At 31.3% G+C, this 8,023-nt stretch overlaps 1 long non-coding RNA gene across 1 annotated transcript; it reads left to right on the plus strand.

The window, feature by feature from the left end:
* On the plus strand, positions 4,908–7,055 carry LOC108660886. The gene is made up of 3 exons (XR_001926586.1): positions 4,908–5,021; positions 5,102–5,226; positions 6,847–7,055. It is a non-coding gene; the product is annotated as an uncharacterized LOC108660886 (long non-coding RNA).

Raw genomic sequence — 8,023 nt, forward strand, 5'->3', positions numbered from 1 at the left:
ACAAGACTTCAGAATAAAATGGATGATGAGTTTCTTGCAGATAATTTAGTTGTTTATATTGAGAAAGACATTGCTAGCATTTTAGTACAAAGTCAATAATTGATGAATTTAAATTAAGGAAACATCGTCGAACACAGCCTTCTTAAAAGACTATTGTAATTTTTTTTATTCTTTTTGATTTACATGTTCTATAAAAGGGTAACATCCCTACCCCCTAAGTTTTAATTGAAATTACACGGAGGTCCATTAGTTTTTAAAGTAGACATTTCATCCCAAAACAATATTTTTCGCTAGACACATAGGTTCAGCCATTAATCAACCGTTAGTATTTCCGTCAACTTGCTAACATGGCAAGAGTAAAAAGATAATTTTACCCTTGATTAATTTTTATAATTATTATTATATAATTTTATTATTTTATTATTAATTAAAAAAAACCTCCCCAAGGGGGAGCACTGATTAGTGCTCCCCTCCCTTGAGAGCACTAGCTAGTGCTCCTCTTTCTTAGTGAGCTGGGGAGCACCACTATTTTTTTATGTTTTTATTTTTCAAAACATATAATAATAATAATTTTTTAAATTAATAAAAAAGGGTATTTTAGTCTTTTCATAACTTCTGTTAACGGTGTTTGTACTCTTTGGGTGGAGTGTCCATTTTAAAAAATAAAGAACTTTCATATAATTTCGATCAAAACTTAGAGAGGTAAGGGTATTTTACCTTATATAAAATTATTGTCTATTACAATCTTTTGATTATTGGTTAAGTTCAACGTATTAATTTTTAAAATTTTTTACCGTTATTCCTCTTTGTCTTTAGTCCCCTAACAAAAGTTGGCTAGCTACTCCCCTGATTGTAGAAAATTTAAATTCTAAGAAGTAATAAAGGAAGAGAATATTTTCCTATAGAATTTAATAATATCTGAAAAGAACACAGTTTGATACATAAAAAAAATGCTCTTTATTCACCACAAAAAAATTGATTAGCTGAAAGAAAAAATAGAACTTTGGTTGACATGACAAATGCCATGTTATTGAATACACATCTACCTTATGATTTATCAGTTGAAACTTTATTAACAGTATGTCATATACATTATAGAGTTTTTTTTTATAATTGGGGGAAGGGGGATTCGAATCTTGCTCTTTAGGCAAGGGGTTCATGCACCAACCAATGAGCTAAATGCTTGGGTGCCATATACATTATAGAGTTCCTTCCAAGAGTATTAAAATTTTACTATATGAATTTTGGAATAGAAGAAAACCAAACTTGAAATATCTTAAAGTGTGGGGGTGCCTAGTGATAACTCCATGATATAGAGTTATTTAGGCTTAATTTTAATAGTAATTTAGCTTAGTTCTTGTGGTAATGTATGAACATAAGTAGGTCTTATTTAAATTATTTTAAATTAAGTAATTTAGGTGAGTCAATCTAATCTTAGTTAATTTTATGCTTAATTTGGTGTTAATATGATTAAGAGAGGTTGTTATTGATTTATTCATGCTTTTGTAAGTGCTTAATAAAGGAAGAACTTTAATGGAAGAAGGAGAGCAATTTCAAGGTGTAGACTTTAATGCACATGTTTTGGTATTTCGATCATAACTCTCTATACAAAGCTCCAAATGAAATGATTCTTAGACCATTAGAAATTTAAGAGAAAAATCTACAACTTTCATATATACCACTTTGCCCAGTTCAGCCTTGGAGATAGTAAAAAATATGTCAAACTTGAAGCATTGTAGTAGTCCTAGAGTAATTATGATTTCTGCTAATTAATTGGTCGAGGCTGCGGACTTGATAGAGGTAGGCCATGGCTCACGTATGAGCAAATCCTAGCTGAAATTGACTTCTTTCTTTACCCAACTTGGCCTAACTTCAAAACTTTATAAAAACAACCTTTCGAAAGACTTTTAAAAGGAACGAAGCACCCGATTAAGAGTTGAAATCAAGCCACAAAGTCATTGAAGTGAAGAAGAATTTGAAGGATTCAAGAAGATTTGAAAGATCAAGATTACAGTTCTTGGGTTCGATTATGTTTTTTTATTCTTTTATTTTCTTAGTTTGATTTTATTGTTTAAACTTAATTTGATGATAATGTGTGAGTTGAAGGGGAACTAAAATTTTTATCTAAGATTATGATTGAACTCAATACATAATCTGATTTATTTATCTCTCTTTTGCTTATGTTTTATAGATTTAAGTTGTTTATTTTATTTGTTCTTAATGCTTCTAGTTGCCTGATCACTAATTAGATTGAATTGGAAATTTAAGTTAAACCTTGACGAAGGAGATTTAGGTAGACTTTGCATAGAATAGCATATGATCAAATACACTTAGTTGATTAAGTGGTTTGATTTGAATATGAGGTAGACATACTCTTCTAAGCCATATGTAGCCAGGGTTAGAGCACGAACTTAATGAATCTTTCTTCAATTTAATTTGCATAGACATATAGTAAGTTAATTGGGAGAGATATTTTTATTAGAAACTCGATAGAGGCTTGTAAATAATTTAAGACTCTAGGTTAGCAACTTAATCTATTAAACTAAGTTAAAAGAGAGAAACAAAAATCAGATGAAGTATTGAAGGACATCATAATCCTAGGTCTAAAAGTCATTCGAATTTAATAAAATTATTTTGCTGATTAATTTAGATTAGTTTTAGTCTTTAGTTTGTTAAAATAAAATTTTCTTTTTAATTTAATTTTTAGTTGTTTGAATAAGATTATAGTGTGATAATTTTAGTAGTTAGCAAGTAAGATTAATTCAATTTTCTATGGGAACGAATTCTACTTTCTGTTATATTACTTGTTAACGATACGTGCACTTCTGTCAGAAATCAACAACACCTAGCCTTTTATAAAATTCCTGAACCAAAGAGAACAAAGCTTGGATCTAAAGCAATGAAAGGTATTTTTGTTGGCTATGCCCAACATTCTAAAACATATAGAATTTTATATTTACAATTCAATGTTATTGTAAAGTCTACATATGTTAAGTTTATTGAAAACAAATTTCTATATAACTTTAATAATAAATTTGATTGTGAGTAAAATGTCTTAATTCCAAGTTGTGACCAAAGTGGTACAACTTCGAATGGTACATCCAGTAAAAGAAAAAGGAACGATACCTAAATAGAGCCTAGAAAAAGTCAAAGAGCTATAAAACGAAAGCACTTATATCCATATTTCATTTACTCTCAAGTTTTAGCATTCTTTATAGAAGAAAGTAGAACCAAAGTGTATAAAAAGATATCTATTTTATTAAACGTTGAAGATTATCCAAAAACATTCAAATAAGCTATGTCTTCAAAAGATGTAGCTTTTTGAAAAAAGCAATAAATGATAAAATGGATTCAATCTTATGAAACAGAACATAGATTTAGTTTATCTTCCTCTTAGATAAAAACTCATATGTTATAAATGGGTATTTAGAAGGAAATATAGCACAAATGATTTGGTACAAATCTTTAAGGCTAGATTAATTGCTAAAGGTTTTATGGAAAAGAAAGAGATTGATTATTTCTTATACTTATGCTCTAGTAGCAAGAATAACGTCTATAAGAGCACTTTTGGTTTTGGTGTCTATTTATAAATTATATGTATATCAAATGGATGTTAAAACTGCCTCCCTAAATTGAGTTCTAAATGAATATTTAGTGTGAATTTGGAAGGAAAAACTCAACTCATTTTATTCATAATACAATATATATATATATATATATATATATATATTTATATATATATATTTATATAGCATAAACCCTTTAAAATAGGAAAAGAATAAAATCTTTATGTAACATCTCGTACCCTCGTATAAAAGTTAATAAGACCCTACCGATGAGACAAAAGGTCAATTGACATAAATTTAAGTATCAAAAAGCGGTAACGGGTGAAAAGAATATTTTAGAATAAAATAATATTAAAATATTAATATTTTATCTATTATTGAAATTAGTAATGAAGGAGGATTATATGACTAATCTAAGTGGGGGAAAAGAAGTAAGAAAGAATTTCGAAGAAAAACGATGTTAGTGGGGCCCTCATGCCTTTATTAAATAAAGTTAGAGCGGGTAAGTAAATATTTAAATATTATGGTGATATCTTGGTGAAGTGCAACTTTTAAATCCTATTTGTACAAGTGTAAAGGAAGGAAGATAGAAGGAAATTGGAATTAAATAAATGTTGCAAGGACCAAATTGTGACAGATGAAAGTTTGGAGGGTCACATGGTAAATAAGGAAAAGTTTGAGCATTCATTTGCAATTTCAATATTTGAAGTTAAAAGGGGAATTTCCTAACCAATGAAAGTTAGATTATGAGGAATATGAGATATACATATGAAAGTTACTATTACATGCAAACTATGATGTGCAAAAAGGAAAAGTTAGTTGGGGACATGTGAGACCCTCACTATGTGAAGTAAAAAAAAGAATGACTAAAATTTATTTGCATGTAATGTAATTGGTGCATTGGTGGTCAAATGAAGAAAGTGGGTTGCATGTGATTTGAATGGGTCAAAGAGTGACTAAATAAAATATGAATTAAATGTATTGCATGGAATAAAAAAATGAAAAGAAAGAATGGAAATGCAAGTGGAGGGTGGAAAGATCTCAAAGGCTTTGCTTTGTGATTTTACCACATAAAATACAAGAAAAAGATGCCAAAAAGCCATTAAGCCTTGGGCAATCCACCCATGCAAGGAAAATAAAGAGAAAAGAAAAGAAACATAATGGGAAAATGGTGGCTTTGGGCAATCCGCCCATGTGTGGGCAAAAAATAAAAAAATGGAAACCATTTTCAAGGCTTGGCCTTAAGGAGTTCGCCCATAACCAAGAAGAAAAGAGAAAGAAGAAGAAAGAAAGAAGAAAAGAGGAAAGAGAGGAAAGAAAGAAAGAAAGAAAAAGAGAGAAAGGAAATAAGGTTCGGTTGGAGAACCTAAAGAAAAACCCAGAGGTTTTTCATCCCACCCACATGCCATTGTTGAAATTTAAGGAGAGTTTCGTGGTTTGGCTAAAGATTTCAAGGTAAGGAAGGTAAAAGTTGTTAGTTTGATTGAATGTATGCTTTTTGAACCGATTATAATGTGTGAAAATGTTTGTGGCAGCAAAAGAATACCTTATGGGTGCTAAGAAAACCATGCATGTTGGTGAATCACAAAGAATGTGAGATTTTGCTACCAAGGAGCTTGAGATTTCTTGGTTTTAGATCAAGTTGAATTGTCAAGGAAAGGTAAGACAATTGTGGCCTAATCCTTGATTGTTTATGCTAAATGATTAAGGGTTAGAAAGAATGTCTCTGTTGGTTATGAGATTTGATGTTGTGAGAATGTAATGACAAGGATTATGTATGCAAAGATTTAAGATTTCTTTGGTAAAATTGGTGCCATATATGATTGTGTAAGCATGGAATTAACTATGAAATTTGGTTAAGAATTTATTAGTTGATTAGCTGCCATGCATAAGTACAATTAAGTGAATTTGGTTTGAATGGTTGCTGGGAAGCGTATAAGTAGAGGAAGTGTGCTATGGTGGCGTGCCAGATGAGGTAATAGGTGATCGACAAGTAGGATTAGTTATATACGTACTCAAATCAATAGCGATGTAGTGTCCCACTATTGTGAGGTGAGTAAGGGGTGTCCATTTTAAAATTCCCATAAATATATATATATATATATATATATATATATATATATATATATATATATATATATACACGTATTGATTTACTTTAAATGCAAAATTGTGGAAAGCATGAATTGGTAGAAATCCTAGGTATTTTGTGAATGCTTGAATGTTTGAAAGTATTTTGATTATGTATGTATATATAAGCTATATACGTAAAGGATTTTTAAACCAGGAAACAAGCTTTTTAATATGTTTCATATCAAAATGTGCCTTATAGTTTGTGTGGTGTGCATTCATGAATAAAACACGCATTCACCATGCAGATTGATGTTTCAAACTCATGCAAAGGTTTTATGTTATAAAGTTTTATAAAGAATTTCATCATAATACCATGTTAAATGTTTCGAAATGGTTCGACATGAGCTTTTGAGAACTCAACTCGATTTTTAAATAGTTTTACTAAACCGAGAGATTCGAGAGTAGGTTGGATGTCACATCGGTAAAGTGTGACCCTTGTGCATAAGTGAGCTCTAGCTAGAGGACCTTTGGGTTGCCGACGGGCTGTTAGACATGGCTAAGGCCATGGTCTATGATATATATGTGGCAAGGCCACGGGATATGTACGCGGTTGCAACTGCTTGATTCTTTGATGTCGGCCAACATCGTTAAAACTGCCATGGCTATGGGATCCGGTGGAGTGAGGCTCCCGGATGTTATTACGTGGAAGCGGGTCCACGAGTTTTTATTTTTATTACCTACTCGAGAGTGAAATCTCTTTGGGTTTTCAAACTCGTATTTCTACGCATGGTGAGAACTATAAGATTTTCGGCAACTCCCCTATTTATATGATGATATGGATTTAATTCCTCGCGTACAAGGTGATTTGTGGATTTGCCTATAAGCTTTCAAAATGTTTAAGTTTACGAGAGCATGCATGTATTTACGGATTTGATTTGAGTAAAGTTATAAAAAAGGTTTCAATGGTAGAAACTTTTATTCGTGTTGGATTTGATATTTATATATGGTATAAAATAATTATCTTGTATTAAAAATTCTCAATTTTACACGAAAGGCACACATCCCTTTTTTAAGTTAAATTGTTTATATATTCTTATATTTTTAACATTCAAATTCTCTGCTTTTAGCTTATTTCCCATCTACGCCCTATTCACGAAGTTGATGATCACTGAGTCTGTGAGACTCACCCTTTTATTTCTTTTTGCAGATAAGTAATCAGTTCGAGTGCATCGCTCAGCACAGCGAGACTTACTGCAACATAGGTAATGGCATCTCTTAGACTTCCACTCCAAGTCGCCCCGCTGCATAGAGGTCGTGTAATGCAAATAGCTAGACTTGTAAAATAGTTAATCCAACGTATATGTGTTTGCTAAAGACTTTGTGGTTGTGTAATGAACATTAAGTGTGTTGTTAAATTGTTGGAAGTTTATTTACATTTGGATATTGTCATTTAGTAACGAAGTATAAAATTTCAAATGTTTATCTGGTTTGAGTAAAGGATAGTATCATGATCATTAGTCGATTATATACATAAAAGAATATTTGATGAAATTAATAGGAATCTCAACTTAAGCTTGTTCGGGATTTGGCGGGTTTACTCACAAGTCTTGAACACCAGTAACGATCGGGATAAAGGTCGTTACACCCCATAACTGTGTGAATTTCTAATTCCTAAATTACGTTATTTATAGATCAACTTCCTATTCTATAACACTCCCCCTCAAGCAGAGCATAGATGTTAATCATGCCTAGCTTGTTACAAATATAATCAACTCAAGCTCCATTCAGAGCTTTTGTGAAGATATCTCTTAGTTGGTCTTTAGTTATAACATATCTTGTAGAGATGAATTTTTGCTGAATCGTTTCACAAACAAAATGAGAATCAATTTCAATATGTTTAGTTCGTTCATGAAACACGAGATTAGAGGCAATATGAAAAGCAACTTGATTATCACACCACAGCTTTGCCGGCACTAAGGACTTAAGACCAACTTCACCTACTAGCTGATACATCCATACTATTTCACACACAGATTGTGCCATAGCTCTGTATTCTGATTCTGCACTAAGCCGAGATATTACAGTCTGTTTCTTACTTTTCCATGAAACTAGATTCCCTCTAATAAAAACACAATGTCCTATATTGCATCTCCTATTAATCTTGGATCTTGGCCAATCTGCATCTGAAAAACATTCAATATTAGTTCCCCATGATTTCCATAAAATAAACCACGTCTTGGAGCCCTTTTAAATAACATAAGATTTGTTTTAAAGCTGCTCAATGATTAACTATTGGATAAGACGTAAATTGACTTACAACACTAACAATGTATGCAATATCAAGATGAGTCATTGTAAGATAATTTAATTTTCCAACGAGTTTT

Source organism: Theobroma cacao, chromosome 2 (genome assembly GCF_000208745.1).
Source record: "Theobroma cacao cultivar B97-61/B2 chromosome 2, Criollo_cocoa_genome_V2, whole genome shotgun sequence".
Classification (NCBI taxonomy): domain Eukaryota; kingdom Viridiplantae; phylum Streptophyta; class Magnoliopsida; order Malvales; family Malvaceae; genus Theobroma; species Theobroma cacao.